This window comes from Pleurodeles waltl, chromosome 1_2, assembly GCF_031143425.1.
Source record: "Pleurodeles waltl isolate 20211129_DDA chromosome 1_2, aPleWal1.hap1.20221129, whole genome shotgun sequence".
NCBI lineage: Eukaryota > Metazoa > Chordata > Amphibia > Caudata > Salamandridae > Pleurodeles > Pleurodeles waltl.
In genome coordinates this window covers 1,066,617,211-1,066,635,217 of record NC_090437.1, presented here as the reverse complement: position 1 = coordinate 1,066,635,217, position 18,007 = coordinate 1,066,617,211, and positions in this window count along the sequence as shown.

The following is an 18,007-nucleotide window of genomic DNA, read 5'->3' as shown; positions in this document are numbered from 1 at the left end:
TTTTGCATGGTAATACCAATGCAACACCCATGGAATGCCTCCCTGGGGCAGAGTAATGCAACTCAGTGATTTGCACTCCATTGAGATACTCCAAATTTATGAAGCCACCCAGAGCCACGCATGGTGGCCTTGCGTACCTTCATATATTGCATTGTTTCACATGAACCATGTTGCGTGGTGTAAGTGTGATACAACCCCAGTTATATATATACTATGCCCCATCATTTTTCATGCAAGAAAGAAATACAAAGGCAAATGTCATTTCGAGAGCTTAAAAGACTGGAGAGTACCTTCTTCACAGCATTCAAAACCTCCTTTGAGAAAATGGTACCCCACTGGTCTCATTACAGAACAGGGCATCTCCTTTATGAGGGGGTTGTTAATTTGCTTGTTTGTCCCTCTATGAAAGCAAGAGCTTATACATATTTAAGGTAAACAGATAGGGCTTTAGTCACAAAACTACTTTGGCCATAAACATATGGGTCCAGAAAACATTAGTCATTTATGACCATCAGGCAGCCACAAAAAAATCCTGGGCAAGTGGATTTATAGCTTTGGAATGCTTCTTCCACATGTGTAGAGAAATCTGCTGCAGCAAACCCTATATAAGGCGGTTGGAAAAAGATATTAAAATATTAAAATATGTGGAGTCCATTGTTAGTCTGTAATTGCCAAAAAACACACAAACTTTGATCTTACCAGTTCGCCACGGAAAGGGAAAAAGTCGAACTTCACATTAGATGGCCATGTAGAGGGAGGGCTTTTCCGTGGGATAAGTATTTTCCCTGCAGAGACAAAAAAGAGAAAAAAAGAAGAAAAGCACAGTGGGCTTCACTTCCTCTATGCTTAAGTCAACATTATATAGATTTCCGCATACTGAGTAAAAAGAGCATGCAGGAGATATCACATGAAATTCGCAATAGCACACATGAAGGCCTGCATCTGGGACAGCTTTTCAGGCGTACCTTTTGAATAATTGGGAAATTATAAAAACAAATGAACGTGCTTCCAGGAGTAGAGGTTAATCTCTGCCAAAACTACATTTGTTTTAATGACTTATGCGCCTAGTGCTTCTATCAATATGACATAAGTACTCCTGCACATTATGAACTCTGCATACAATGAAAAGGCCTCTGCCATTGGGAAGTAGTGTGGAGACAAGGTGCATATGCTTTCGATTATGGGATTTCTACATTTCAACTTTTAATGACAGGCTGCAAGGCTGAGCTAGCCTCAAAAGCACTGCCATGTTCTCCATGTTGAAATGGCAATGTTCCTGTCCAGATAAGTGTGGTAGAACCAGCCAAACTATGAACAAAAAGAGAAGCTAGGTAATGGTTCTTGCTGCACTTAAATACTTGTTAAGTTATACAATCATTATACAATCGTCCCAGCTAGTTAAATCCAGCATCCTGGATCTCACAATGTCTCTGGGTTTTCTGGACTTCTGAGCAGACAAGAGTTTACATGGATTAACTGGTTCTCTGCCGGGGACGTAATGGTTACATCCCACAGCACAGTGCTCCTGTGCCGAAGACATAACCATTATGTTCCGGCACCGGAGCTTGGAGGAAGCACTAGCGATCCCTCCGTGGGCTTCCCCCCACTTCCCCAAGGCAGGGCTGGAAGGGGAATCGCTTCCCCTTCTAACCCCGGCCCCCGTGAACCCCCAGTGATGATCGCGTGCTGACCCCATCAGCGATCACCTCAGAGATCACCTCCCATCGCGCTGGAAGCATGCTTCCACGCAATGCGATCGGGCAGCAGAACTGCCCACTAGACACCAGGGAATTTTCTTTTTCAGACTTATTCATAAGGGGAGCACTCCCCAGGGGGCTAAATTATTTTGGGGCCATTTCTGTCGGGGGCAGAAACCACTAGACACCAGGGATTTTTTTTTTAATACTTACACATATTTTTATGCCTTTTCAACCTATTTTTGTTAGGCTAATCTGCCCCCAAGGGAGACAGAAACCACTAGACACCAGGGATTTTATTTTTTCCCCTCAATTTCACAAAAGGGGAGCGACCCCCTAGGCAAGGGTCATTCTACGGGGGGGCAAATTTATTTTAGGCCATTTCTGCTCCCCTTGGCAGCATATCGCCCTATTTCTTTTAGGCCGATCTGCCCCCAGGGGGAGGCAGAAACCACTTAGGCACCAGGAATTGGTGTGTGTGTGTATGTGTTGTTTGGGGGGGGGCAGCCCTTTGGGGAAGGGTCGCTCCCCTTGGGGGAACATTACTGTTGGCCATATCTGTCCCCCTTTTTTTGAGGTTTGCAAAGTATTTTGGGTAACAGAACCAGGTGAGAGCCCTACAAGTCAACCTATCTTTGATTCCTCTTGGTGTCTAGTTTTAAAAAATGTGCAAGTTTGGTAGGCTTTCCTAGGTTCCGGCTGAGCTAGAGGCCAAAATCAAGAGATAGGCACTTTGCAAAAAACAGCTCTGTTGTCTTTGGGAAAATGTGATGTGTCCACTTTGTATTTTGGGACATTTCCTGTCCCGGGCGCTAGGCTTACCCACACAAGTCTGGTACCATTTTTATCAGGAGACTTGGGGGAACGCTAGGTGGAAGGTAATTTGTGGCTCCTCTCAGATTCCGGAACTTTCTGTCACCGACATATGAGGAAAAAGTGTATTTTTTCCAAATCTTGAGGTTTTCAAAGGATTCTAGGTAACAGAACCTGGTGAGAGCCCCACAATTCACCCCATCTTGGATTCCCCTAGGTGTCTAGTTTTCCAAAATGCGCAGGTTTGGTAGGTTTTCCTAGGTGCCAGCTAAGCTAGATGCCAAAATACACAGCTAGGCACTTTGCAAAAAACTGCTCTGTTTTCTTTGGGAAAATGTGATGTGTCCATGTTGTGTTTTGGGGCATTTCCTGTCCCGGGCGCTAGGCCTACCCACACAATTGAGGTATCATTTTTAGAAGAAGGCCTGCCCTGCTGGACCCCTGGACACTGCACCAGCTTCACACTTGGGCTTCACCACAAAAAAAGTACTTTGCCTTGCTTTAACTGGTTCACAAAGGGACACCCTGCTTCCTACAGTTGAAAATAGCTAGCCAGAGTCCCCTGCATCCAATCCTGAAGAAACTGACCAGCTGACTATTGTCCAGTGGTCATTTTGTAGTTTGAGCCAGGTGCATTCTGGAAGTTGCTGTCCTCACCCTCAAGGAGCAACTCAGCGCTTCTGGAACCTTGGGGTGAGTTGTGGACTCCTAAAATAACTTCATAGACCTTCTGGAAGAAGATCCAGAAGTTTGGAGAAGATTGGAGAACTTTTGGTAAAAAGCTCCATAAGGGGGCTGACCAGACGTCATGGGTCAAGCTGGCTTACGTCGACCACTACGTACCTGACTTGAAGGTTCATACTGCTGAAAAGCTCTGGAGCCCCAGAGTTACAGGATTTCACCAGGGGCTCCTGGAAAGGCAATCTGACAATGTTGACTCAAAATTGGATTGCTGCGGAGGGTCGCCTGACGTTGGAGAAAAAAAGCTCCCCAAAAAAGTGACAAAGTCCGAACGTAAAAAGTTGACCAGGACTTCCTGCATAGTGTATCCAAGGAGGGCTCAAGGGACTTTGAATTAGGATTCAGCTTTGGCCTGGACATAGATTTCCATCCTGAAAAATCAACTAAGTCAGAACGTAGAATTCTTGACTGAGGTCTCCTGCAATGCATATCCGAAGAAGGCTGTATGGAGGTCAGATCAAATTTGTGACTTCGTCCCAATGAAGAAAATCTTCAAGAAAAAGACTAAGGGGCTCATTCCGACTTCGGCGGGCGGCGGGTGCCGCCCGCAGGAAACCGCCGACAGACCGCACCGCGGTCAATAGACCGCGGGGGTCAATTTGACTTTCCCGCTGGGCCGGCGGGCGATCGCCAGAAGATCGCCCGCCGGCCCAGCGGGAAAGCCCCTGCAACGAGGAAGCCGGCTCCGAATGGAGCCGGCGTAGTTGCAGGGGTGCGACGGATGCAGTGGCACCCGTCGCGATTTTCACTGTCTGCAAAGCAGACAGTGAAAATCTGTATGGGGCCCTGTTAGGGGGCCCCTGTACTGGGCAGAGGCATGGGCAGTGCAGGCGCCCCCAGGGGCCCCACGACACGCGTTCCAGCCCATCCTGGTTCTGGCGGTGAAAACCAGCAGCGCTGCCATGGAGGATTCCCTGGGCCAGGTCAGAATAGCCCAGGAAGCACCGCCAGCCTGTTGGCGGTGCTTCCGCTGCCCTCCGCCCTGGCGGTCAGAGACCGCCAGGGTTGGAATGAGCCCCTAAGTCCGAAGGTAAACTTTTGACTGAGGCCTCCTGCTTGCTGTAGCTGAGCCTTAACCTTTGACTTGCCCCGGTTGAGGTGCGACCAGATGTCCAAAGTGGCTCTTTTAATTTCTATGCACTAAAAAACATGAATTCTTTAAAAATTCAGATCTCCAGTTCCCCATGTCCGATTTTATGCATTTTGGTGTAACATTACTTTTTCGTAAATTGGTTTTGGATTTTTGAACTGTTTCCTGTGTTTTCTTTTATTACTGTTTTGTGATATTTTAATGCTTTACACACTTTGGGGGTCATTATGATCCTAATGGTTAGCGTTAATGTGGCTGTAGTACCGCCAACAGGCTAGCAGTACTTACCGCCACATTATGACATTGGCGGGTTGGCTGAAGATAACCATCTCCAGCCCGGCAGCCACCATTGTGCCGCCTGCGGGATTATGACCCCGCCTACCGCCATGGTTTTCATGGCGTTCATAACGCCACAAAAACCATGATGGTAGGCCCTATCAGTGACAGGGAACTCCTTCCCTGTCACTGATAGGCTTCCCCCACCGCCCTTACCTCTCCAAACTACCTCCCAACCCCATACATCCACGCTCTCTTCACACACACACACACAATCACACACTCATTCACACATACATACATGCATGCATTCATCCATTCACACACACATCCGCACACACTTCAAAACATATTCACAGAAAGGCATTCTGAATTCCATACATTCACGCAGACACACTTATATTTACGCACTCACATTTCCTTACTTTTACGCACCCAATCAACACTGAACACACACCCGCATTCACGCACACACTCACAAATACATGCACACATCCCCACACACACACAACACCCCCGACTTACCTGGATCAAGAGAGTCCTCCAGCAGGAGACCGGACGGGGTGCTGCTACAGCAGGCAGCGGCTGCCAACAGAACACCACCAGAATGTATTATTTGTCATAATACGGCTGGCGGCTGTCTACTGGTGTGGCACTGCTGGTGGCAGGAGCGTACCCTTACTGCCATCCGCCAATATGGCCACAGCCGGATTTCCACCCTTCTTGTGGCAGAAATCCGGCAGTGGTCACAATATGGCAGATGGCTGGTAGCTGCGGCGATGGTCTTTTGGTGACTGTCGCCGTGGAGGTAGGCAGTTTTTAACGCTGATGTCAAAATGAGGGCCTATGCCTTTTTCGATCTGTGTATGGACCCTAACTTGTCACTTTGGCTTTCCATTTCACAGATGTGGCTCCCAAATTGTGCCCTCTGCTATGTTTACTCCTGGCCTACAGTTGTGTAACATTGGTATGTGAACATGTACATTGACATTGCTATATTCCAGAGATCTTGCATTTACACATTTGTGAAAGCACAGACTGACTCCATATTGTTTGGTGAATCAAGGGTGTTTATTTCTGTGCAAATAAGTGGAGGGGGTGTGAAATGGACATGGGTGATGGTGGAGGAATGTCCATGCAGAGTCCAGCCTATTTGTATCACAGGTGCATTGTCCAATGGGGCATAGGAAGTGCAGCAATGGCAGTTTAAGGTGGACAGGGTGACAAAGTGGGACAGAAGGGTGACATTCAGGAGGGTCTTATTTCCTGGCAGGGGTCTTGGCAATGTTCTCTGTCTTGTTCCTGGATCTCAGGGACCGTTTGCGGGCTGGTTCTCCTTCTGCAGGGGGTGGGGTGCTGGTGGCCTGTTGGTCCTGTGGCCAGTCCAATAGCGCCGGCGGAGGTGGAGGGCTGTTCATTGTCCAGGCTAGTGGCAGAGGAGTGTTTGTGTCCCACTGTGTCCCTCATGGTGTTGACAAGGTCTCCCAGCACCCAAGCAATGGTGACCAGGGTGGTGTTAATGGACTTCAAGTCCTCCCTGATCCCAAGTTAGTGTTCCTTCTGCATCCACTGGGTCTCCTGAAACTTGGCCAGTAACGTGCCCATGGTCCTGGGAATGATGGTATGCTCCCATGATGTTGGAGAGTGGGTTCCCTGGGCGTGTCCTCTCCCTATCACACAGCAGTCCTCCCAGCTTCCCTGTTATCCTGTGCCTCTGTCCCCTGAACCGTGTGCCCACTGCCACTGACCCCAGGTCCCTGATTGTCTTGGGTTGGTGGGTTTGCCTGGGTTCCTTGTAGTGGTGGACACACTGCTGATTGAAGTTTCCTGGGGACAGAGGGATGGGCGCGCTGGGTGGGTACTGTGGTGGTGTTTCGTGAGGGGGGAGGTTCAGTGGTGGCTTGTGACAGTGGCAGGGGAACCGACTGTCCCGAGGTCCCTGATGGGCCGGGCTGGTCATCTTGATCCAGGCGTGCAGAGCTGCTGTCATCACTGGGGCCTCTTCTGTGGGGGGACTGGATATGTCTGGCACCTCCTGTCCAGTGACGTTGGGTATGGGTCCTGCTGGGGTGTAAATACAGAGTTTTAGTATCTGTGTGTGCCATCTTCTGCATTGGGTGAGTTACCCTCTACTCCCGTGCTTGCATTGTTGTGTTTGCCCTTGTGTGATTAGTGTTTTGTGGTCTGTGTGGGTATCTGTACTGGACATGGTTTGGTAATGGATGTCAATGCTTTGGTGTTGCATGCAGGGCTTGGTATTGGGATGTGTGGGTTGTGATAGTGGGCATATTTGAGGTGTTGGAGTGATGGGGGTGAGGGTGAGGATGGGGGAATGTGATGGCATGCAGATGGGGTAGGGGGATATGGTAGTTAAGATATGACTTAGCAGAGTCCAGTCCTCCAGCTACTCCTGCGAGGCCCTCAGGATGCAGTATTGCCAAGACTTGCTCCTCCCATGTTGTTAGTTGTGGGGGAGGAGGTAGGGGTCCACCACCAGTCTTCTGTACAGCAATCTGGTGTCTTGATACCATGGAACGTACCTTCCCCCGTAGGTGATTCCACCTCTTCCTGATGTCATCCCGTGTTGTTGGATGCTGTCCCACTGCGATTCTCTGCCATAGCTCCATCTTCCTTGCAATGGATGTCTCCTGCACCTGTGATCCGAATAGCTGTGGCTCTACCCGGATGATTTCCTCCACCATGACCCTGTGCTCCTCCTCATTAAACCTGGGGTTTCTTTGAGGTGCCATGATGTAGTGTGGGTGATGTGTGAGGTGCTGTCTGTTGTGATGTGTGTGGGAATGTGTTGGTGTGTGTTGTTTGAGGTGCATGGTTGTATGAGTGATGGTGTTGTGTGCCTGTGGATGCTGGTGTTGTGTTTGTAATTCTCTCTCTCACAGCTTTTTAAAAAATTGTCATTGTAAGGGTTTGTGGGCAATGTGGGTGTGTGTTTTATAGTGTTGTTTGTGTGTAGTGTGTGTATGTGTATCAGGTGTGTGTATTTCGAATTGTCCAATGTAGTTGTGTATTGTAAATGTGTGTGTATTTTGAGCGCAGCAGTGTGTACCGCCAATGGATTACCACGGTTGAATGACCACCGCGTTGATTTGTGGGTCGTGATAGTGTGTGCGTATTCTTTTTGCCATGACAGTGTAGGTTTTGGTATCAGCAGTTTATCACTGACCTTTGGTGTGGCGGACTTGTGTGGGTGTCTCTATTGTGGCGGATTCCGAGATGTGGGTTGTGATACCTGTAGCAGAATTCTGCCACCACAATGGTATGTTGGCGGTCTTCAGCACGGCAGAAAGCAGGATTTACCGCCAGGGTTGTAATGAGGGCCTAAATGTGGTACGAAGGATCTGCTGCCATTCATGTACGTGGCCCTTCTAGATTCTCTGGTGCCAGGTACCATTCTTATTGAAAAACGGGCTTGATGGAAGATTTACAGTCAAGCAAATATGAAGTGCTTAAAAAGGAACTCATGCAGAATTCGTTGGGAAATATTGTCCAATCACTGACACTGGATAAAACTGACACCGCCTTTTCAAATATTCCCTGGGTCTGGTGGGAACAATCTTATGAAGTCCCAACTGAAAGAAAGAAGACTCAGGCCCTCATTATGACATTGGCGGTAAATGCCACTTACCGCCGCGGTGACGGTTGCCAACAAACAGCTGCGGTGGCGAATATCCATTTGCCATATTATGACACACACACACACAAAAACTGACAGAATACTGCCACATACACAAATCCGCCAGCTCAAAAGTCAGTGCTAAAGTGGCAGTACGAACACCCATACCGTTACACCACCAAACCAACACCCACCACATTACGACCCACGAATCACCACAGCGTACATTCAACGGCGGTAAACTATTGGCAGTACACACCGACGTACTCAGAAGGGCCACCCAAATGCAAAACAACACAACATTGACCACTACCAGAAACACACACCTGACACTCATACACACACCACTCCCACACACCAACAGCACTACAAAATACACACCCACATTTCACACCACCCTTTACTAATACTAAAAGGTGCCACAAGACTAACACCAAGACCGCTGAGACAACTACACAGACACACCACAAATACCCATCCATCAGTCACGCACCCCACATCCCACACCCCACCACATCACTTAACACCCTCTGAAGAACATTCACCACACAACACCCATGCCTCCACTAAGGCACCCCGGTTTCACTGATGAGGAGTTGAGGTTCATGGTCGAGGAAATAGTCAGGGTAGACCCACAGTTGTTTGGAACACAGCTCCACCAGATATTCATTGCCAGGAAGATGGAGCTGTGGGGGAGAATCATGGAGAGGGTGAAGGTCGTGGGACAGCATCCAAGAACAAGGGATGACACCAGTAAGAGTAGACCAACCTGGGGGTAAGTTACGTTCCATGGCAGCAATGCAGCAGCTCACCATCCAGAGGACTGGCGTCAGACCCCCACCTCCTCCCCCACAGCTGACAGCATGAGAGGAGCAAGTCTTGGCAATACTGCATCCTGAGGGACTCACAGGAGTTGCTGGAGGACTGGACTCTGGTGAATCAATAGTTACTACTTATCACCCCCCCATACCTGCATGCCATTTCACCCCCTCACACCCATCACTCCACTCCATCCCACACACTGCACCTACACATCTGCCTAACCCCAATGCCAAGCCCTGCATGCTATACCAATGCATGGACACCCCTTCCAGGGCTGCATAGACACTCATCACCAAACCATGCACAGCATGGAGAACTAACAATCCCACAATACATCACCATACACAAACAAAGTTGGCAGGACAACAGCAACAATAGAGGGGAAGCAAGGGATGTGCAATATGTCACAGGCATGAAGTATAATACAACACTTACATCCCCACAGGTGCCCTGGGCAATCTCAGCGGCGAGGAGGTGTCATGACTAACCAGTTCCCCAACGGAAGATGCCCCCAGTGATGACAGTAACTCTGGACTTCAGCATCTGGATGAACTACCTGGCCCATCAGGGACCACTGGTCAGTCAGCTTTCCCAGCCCACTCAGAGTTCACCACAGAGCCTTCCCCACCAGTATCCAACCCCACAGCACCCACCCAGCGTACCTACACCTCTGTACCCAGGACACGTCAATCAGCAGAGTGCCCACCTGCACAGGGACCCCAATCCACACCTCTCACCCAAGGAACAGGGACACTGGGAGGACATCAGTGCACCAGGGGGAGTACAGGCCCAGGGAACCGACTCTCCAGGAGGCACTCACTAATGTCCTGGAAACTTACCAACAATCCCAGGACAAGAAGAGCCAGATCCTTACCAACATGCAGGAGAAAAAGTGGCTGCAGGAGGTACAACATCAAGAGATCAGGGAGGATTTGCAGGCCCTCAACACCACAATGGTCTCCATAGCAGGGGTTCTGGAAGATATGGCCAACATCATGAAGGAATGGACATTACACAAGCAGGCCCCTACCACTAACCAGTCTACTGACCAGCTCACAACTTCTGCTGCAACTAGTGGGCAGGAGACCCTGCCACAGGACCCACAGGCCACCAGCACCCTCCTCTTGCAGAAGGTGAACTACCCCACAAACATTTCCTGCGACCCAGACAGAAGCCAGAGACACCTACCAAGACCAGACCACTGGCAGGAAATGAGACCCACCTGCATGTCCCCTTTGTGTCCCACTGTCACCTTGTCCACTTTTAACTGCCATTGCTCTCCTTCCTGTGGCCCCTTGCACACTGGACCTATGTTTTAAACAGACTGTAACAATACCCTGGACTCCATCATCACCCCATTCCATTGCACTTTTCCGCCAATAATTTGCACTACAATAAACACCCATGAAAACAACCTAAGTAAAAGTGAAGTGAAAATGTGCATATATGGTAACAGTCACATCATGTGCGAATGATCTGAACACTGTGATAACATACATTTTTTTACCTGTATCTGACTGTAGTCATCACATCAGTACACTGTTGTCATATCACCAACATTTGCAACATGAGAAGCCATAGGGGACAGTAAGAAGAGATGCAAAGGAAGTGAATGCCATCCTGCTACTGCCACACAGAAAACATCATTAATCAGAGGAATGGCCAGTTCCACTGTCTCACCTGTGTGTCATTGGAAGTATTGACGAACAACTGATGTTCTCCTGTCCACATCTTCATCCTCTGCCTCCTCAGTCTCACTGTCCTCAGGGTCCACTGCTGCCACAGGGGCATTTACCATCTCCTCCTCCTACAGATAAGGCACAAGTTGTTTGAGGGACAGGTTGTGCAACATGAAGCATGCCACTACTATCTGGCAGACCTTCTCATGTGAGTGGCACAGGGATGGACCTTTTAGATGGAGGCATCTGATCCTGGCCTTCAGGAGGCCGAAGGTCCTTTCAATAATTCTCCTTGTCATCATAACGATTCTCAGTCTCTGTCCTGGCATTCCTCACAGGCATCAGGAGCCACAATAGATTTGGATAGCCAGAGTCACCTGGAAATATCAAGGGACAAACATTAACCTTACACAATTGTATAGGGTCAACACCAGAAGGCATACATTGACATACATTGGGTGGGGAGTCAGGCTCACCAATTAGCTACACCCTGTGCTTCTGTAGTTGTGCCATCACATTTGGTATGCTGCTATTCCTCAGGACGAAGGCGTCATGCACTGACCCAGGATACTTGGCAGGGATGTGGGAGATGTACTGGTCAACCAGGCACACCATTTGCACATTGAGTGAGTGGAAACTCTTCCAATTCCTGAACACTTGTTCATTCTGGCAGGGGGGACAAACACAACATGTGTACCATCAATCGCCCCAATACTGTTGGGTATGTGTCCCATTGCAAAGAATCCAGCCTTCAAAGTGGCCAAATATTCCACCTGGGAGAAAGAAATGTAGCTGCACATGTTTTTCACCAGGGCAGACAAAACCCTTGCCAACATGATTAAGAACATTGGCTGTGACATTCCTGCTGCCAAGCCCACTGTCACTTGGAAAGAGCCAGTTGCCACGAAATGGAGCACAGATAGAACCTGCACAAGATGGGGGATCCCAGTCGAATGTCGGATAGCAGATATCAGATCAGGCTCCAATTGAGCACACAGCTCCATGATTTTGGCCCTGTTCAATCTATAGGTATTATGTGCCTGTCTTTCAGTGTAGCCAAGTCCACAAGGGGCCTGTACACGGGGTCTTGTCTCCTCCTTCGATTCCTCCGCAGTGGTAGGCATCTAAGGGACACAAGAGTGAGTAGGCTGTCACAATTTAAACAATGGAACCACCATCTCAGTGTACATAGAGCAGTAATGTGATGGAACATTGGTAATGGCAATGTATGTGCAAATTATAGCTATGACGCAGTTCTCGATTATCTGAATATTGTCCACCACCATAAAATGGTGACTGCCTGTTCTGTATGTAGGGACAGGTGGAAGTGAGCTAACTCCGCGGGCGTTGCGCGTCATGGCAAAAGGCGGTCTTGCACACCGCGCTATTACTCATTGGATAAAAGGGGGCTCTATGGAGTACAGTGGCCAATGGGGATCACCAGCGGCAGTGACAGTGTGCATAGCAGCGTACGTGACTGCCAATTTCTGCCTATAACCTCACTTGTTTTCTGACTTTCCACAGGACAACACCTACACTGCGTGTGCTGCTGTGACCTGTGTCTGGATCCTGTCAGGGCATGTGTGACTAGGGTAAGGGCCCCTTCCTTCACTTTCGAGGTGTTGGAGCACTTGGTGTATGGGGTGAGTACACCTTGGGGTACGAGGCATGTGACAAGGTTGCATGGAGATATGTGTGCAGGCATTGGGTCATTTGGAGGGGTCGTATGTCTGGTGGTGGTGCACATGGTGTGCGCTGGGTGGATATGTGTACCAATGGGGATGGAAGGGGATTTGTGGGACATATGTGTAACAGGCTGGATTGTCTGGTTAATAGTGTCCTCCTGTCTGTGTTTGCTCTGCGCCCATCAGAATAATGGATTGTGGTGTGCCATCGCCATGGACCCCTGTGGATCTACAACAGGCAGAGCACCCACTATAGGAACGCTGGGCCCAAAAGACCGCAGATGCCTAGCTGGCGGTGGCCTCCCAACGAGTGGGGGGTACCTCTCAGAACCTTACCCTCCTGATGGCCCGCATACTGGTGGGCATACCCAGAGCTGGATGGGCGCTTGAGGGCATCACAGCAGCCACAAGGTGGTGAGTACAGTATGTGTTACAACTATGATTGGTAGGTTGCATGGTGGGTGTCAGTTAGTGGGTGTCCGTTAATGCCAACTGAGAGAACGCAGCGTGATCCAGCTCAAGGGTAATGTTTTTATTGCTATATCTGGTAACCCAGCTGGGTTGCATTCCATGTCAGACAGGGCTTAGTGACTACCAGGAGAGGTGCAGTTGCCAGTGCTTTGTTCACATCTGCTGTTGTACATAGCAAATGTAATGTAGTGTGATGCATGGTGCTCAATCCTAATACCTGTGTGTGACAGTAATGTGTATGCCATCTCTGATGTTGGTGTTGTGATTGACCCAGTGCTCCCTTTCTCCTCCCCTTTTTTCTTCTTTCATCCTATCTATGTGTGCATTAGCATCATCTGGCAGGGGAGCAGGGGCACCGGTGACAGAGGGAACTGTATCCCAAAGGACCCAGGAGGTAGTGTCCACCGACGCAGAGGGGACGAGTGGGATGGAGGGCGAGGGGAGCACCACAGTGGAGACAGGAGGTGACAACACTGACTCAGATACCTCCTCTGATGGAAGCTCCCTGGTGGTGACGGACACCTCTGGAACCCCCCCAGCTACAGGTACAGCCTCCACCCTCGTACCAGCACTGCCCTCCCAGTAGCCCCTCACCGAGTTGCCAGTGCCCGCTCAGCCAGGAAGGTGGGCATTCCATTGCCCCAGACACCTCAGGCCCTGCCCCACTGACCCTGCTACCCTGAGTGAGGAGGCTATCAACCTCCTGAGATCCATCTCTGTAGGGCAGTCAACCATTATGAATGCCATCCAGGGGCTGGCATCCCAGATGCAGCAATGCAATGCATTCCTGCAGGGCATTCACGGTGTATTGGCAGCCCAACAGAGATCGTTCCAGGCTCTTGCCTCCTCTCTGATGGCAGCCATTGTTCCTGTTCCTACCGTCCCCCCTCCAAATACCACTTCCCAGCCCCAGTCTCCTCAACCCCAACCTATCCCATACATACATACAGACAAGCATGCACACAAAACATCACACAAGAGTGGCACAGACAAACACAGGCAGCACGCTTTAGGCTCCAAGCACTCACACAAACAATGGAATCTACTGCCTCTACTTTCTCGCCCTCCTCCTCCTCCCTCACTGTCATATCTGCACTCACACATGCATGCACTGATTCAACAGCCACCACCACCATCACCACACCAAGCAGCATACACACCTCACTTGCTGACACCTCCACAACATCCATCCACGCGTCCCCTGTGTCCTCTCCCACCCTGTCTCCCCCCTGTGGAGGCACTTCCTAGTCATAGAGGCATGAAAGGAAAGCATCCCACTCCACCACCCAAGAGAGGGAAGGGTACCACTCCACCATCCAAGAGAGGGAAGGATCCCATTCCACCAGGCAAGAGAGGGAAGGATCCCTCCCCACCACCCGAGAGGGAAGGTTCCCACTCCACCAACTAAGAGAAGCAAGATACCCCCCTCCAACAGCAGTGGGCAAGGAACCCTCACCTCCAGCTGGAAAACAGCAGCACTCACCTCCAGTTGGGACACAGCAGCTCTCCCCTCCAGCTGGAAAACAGCAGCCCTCACCTCCAGGTGGGACACAACATCCCTCACCTCCATCTGGGACACAGCAGCCCTCACCTTCAAGCTGGGACACAGCAGCCCTCACCTCCATCTGTGACACAGCAGCCCTCACCTCCAGCTGGGACATAGCAGCCCTCACCTCCAGCAGAGGGCATGTAGGCCACCCTCCAGGGACTGTTTTACATGGAGCCCCCTCTAGAACCAGTGGGCAAGACCCCCAACTCAAAGACTGTGACATTGCACTCCCCAGCTAATTATAATGAGCATGGAGCCCTCCCCAGAACCAGTGGGCAAGTTCCCCATTGCAGAGACTGTGACCTTGCACTCCCCAGCAAAGGATAATGGGCATGGAGCCACTCCCAGAACCAGTGGGCAAGTTCCCCACCTCAGAGACTGTGGACTTGCACTCCCCAGCATATGATAGTGGGAATAGAGCACCCTCCAGAACAAGTGGGCAAGCCCCCACCTCAGAGACTGTGACCTTGCACGCCCCAGCTTATTGTAATGGGCATGGAGCCCCCTCCAGAACCAGTGGGTTAGTTCCCCACTTCAGCTGAGGTGGCCCCCACCCTTTTCCCCCTGGGTTGCCTGGCCATTCACAACATGATGCCCCTGCACAGTGTAGTGCGGATTATGTCAGGGAACAAGTTGGGCCCTGGACTGTGCCCTGTGGCCATGTGGGCTTTTTTTACTTTGGACTGGCCATTGGCCCTTTCGGAACAGTGAATCATTTTTTTTTTCATATGGACAATATGATGGCTGTTGGCATACAATTACAATATCAGTACTGCCTAACTATTGTCCCTGCATTATTATGACGTGTGTCCTGTGAAATAGTTTTTTCTCTGCAGCTGGTTGTGTGTATGGTGTGTGTGGGAATGCTGTGTGTTGTGCGTGTGTGTGTCACTCTCCTTTTCCTCCCTCCCTCCCTTGTGTGCTAGGCGGCTGTTCGCACCGTCATCATCTTCGTCGGCATTGGTGTTCCAGGTGGAGCATTGCGTAGAAGAGCATCGGGAAGACTTGTTGTTCCGGTTCCATGGCTGCAGTGGTCTTCTCTTTTTCCCTGATGGTGAGTCTTTCGTTGTCTGTACTGTGTTTCTTCCAGGCTTTTAATGGGGTCGGTACCGTCCCAGAAATCCTGGTGGTCTGCTATGTCATAACATGGTGGGCGGTACCTTGACTTATGCCTGGCTGTAGGTAGCTACCGCCATGGTCAGTGGTGTTAACACCCTGGCGGTTGGTGTGGTACATTGGCTGTCCATGGGAGTTGTCAGGAATCCCCAAGGTGCCTCCTGCGTTATCTGTCAGCATCCCCAGGGATTTGGGTTAAATCAAATCTCTGTTCTTGGTTAAACCTTCATGTTTCTAAGTAAACATAATGTGCTGTGTTACCCAATTGGTTTTATCAATGCATGTTTTACCAATGCTTGTTTGCTAATGTGAACACGTATAGACATGTGCTTCAAATTGGATGTGGCGTAGACATGTGCTTCTAATTGGATGTGGTTCCTCATATTCAGGACTTTTGAGGCAATTCTTTTCTTTGTTCCTGTACCAGCTGACACCAGGCATTCCTCCAGCACTCCGGTAAAGACTGCAGCTAAGTGACTAGTATTCTCCAGGGAGTTTGTTCTTTGAGCGCTGCGCTTTCCTAGAACAGCTGGTGTATTTCAGACCTCGTATTTTGACAGAGTGCTTATCTTGAAGAGACAAATGCATTTCTGAACATTCTACATTATTATTGTAGTTACTTGCCTAAATGTGCTCGAGGAAATCTGCTTGAACTCAAGTACTACAAAAAGTGACAGTGCAATTTTAAAAGAGCATTTAAGTGACTTTTCTTTCTCTAATAGCATTACTCTTGGATTTAAAATGTGTCATTCATGCCTGTGTTTCAGGTTTTATGAATTTGCGTTTGAAGGGGTTTTCACACACACAGTGAAACCAAATCAAACTGTGCCACCCTAATTGTTTAAACCTAGAGTGGACATTTATATTTCTTTTTGTTCTTTTTAGTTTAACCCTCTGCATGCAGGAAAGTTATACGTGATGTAATGAATGCCCTTGCTTGTTTTTCTTGTGCATGATAAGTGCAACCACAGTTCTAATTGTAGTGTGCAACAGTGAATCTCTGTGAAGCCAGCCCTAGTGTTGCAGTACTTATTGTTATGGTACTTAGTTTGGGTTTTTGGTAATGCAGTGTTAGTAATTGTGCCCAGAGTTATTATGATCCAAGAAAAGTGCTGGAGCATCCTGGTGTTCTTCTACCACTCCTTGCCCATATCGGAAAGAGAGATTCAGTTTCAAGGAAGTTGAGTGCACTAACCCTACTATCACTCTGTCAACAATGACCTGCCCCCCCCCCCCGAAGATACACCTGGCTGAACTGGCAAGACTTGGCAGTATTTTGTCTCTTTCTCTTCCACTCCCCCTTTCCTTCTAGGACACCTGCCTGGGTTTCTGTGTCCACCAGGAAGTGCCGAGAGGTGTTCCAGGTGGTTGGGGGCATACCATCGCCCCTGCAGACATACTGCCTTTCAGATGAGTGGCCCCGTCTTGACAGGACTTATCACCGCCATGGTCATAATTTGGCAGTAAATACCCCCAGCCTGTTGGCGGAATTATCGCCTTTGTAACAGTCACCACCAATGTCATAATGACCACCTCAATGTCTTGTGGCACCTGCTAACATCAAGGGACTGGAACTGCTCTCTGTTGGTCAGATGGCTGCCCTCCTGTTTGTCTGCTCTAGGGACACAAAAAAGTGCTCTAAACTCCACAAGCACTGAGCTGTCCAAAGATGACTGGATCATGCAGGAATCCTGGTTGGAATGAAAGCTATGACTTTTGAGCCTGAAGACGCCTGAGCTGCTGTTCTACAGTTGTAGAAAAGTGTCACTTTGGCTTGCTGAGGTAGGTGCATCCAAGGTGGCAAGAAAACTAAGGGGCAAATTTATACTCTGTTTGCACCTTATTAGCATCATTTTTTTTTACTCTAATTCGGTGCAAAACTAACTCCATATTTATACTTTGGTGCTAGACCAGTCTAGCACCAAATTTATGGAGTTAAAGTCATTTCTTCAACGTTGAAACCTACCTTGCCTTAATGAGATGCAAGGTAGGCATTCCCGTGCAAAAAATGACTCTATGGTCTTAACGCCATATTTATACTCCCATGCAAAAATGGTGCGCAGGAGGGAGGAGGGATCAAAAGCTTGCTTTGCCCCATTTTTTAATGCCTGGGTGAGGGCAGACATTAGGGGACCTGTGGGCCTATTTCCATGGTGGAGCACCATGGAATAAGCCCACAGGTGCCCTACCCAGGCCCCATTGACACCCCCACCCACACCAGAGGGAGGCCCCACGGACACCCCCACCCCCACCCACACCAGAGCAGAGGGACTGCGGAGTATGGGGGACCCCATCCCAGGTAAGTACAGGTAAGTAAAGGTAGGTATTTAATTTCATTTTATAAATTGGCATGGGGGCCCTGAACTTGGCCCCCATACATGGTACAGGGCGCAATGGCCATGCCCAGGGGACCCTTGTCCCCTGTGCTGGCCAC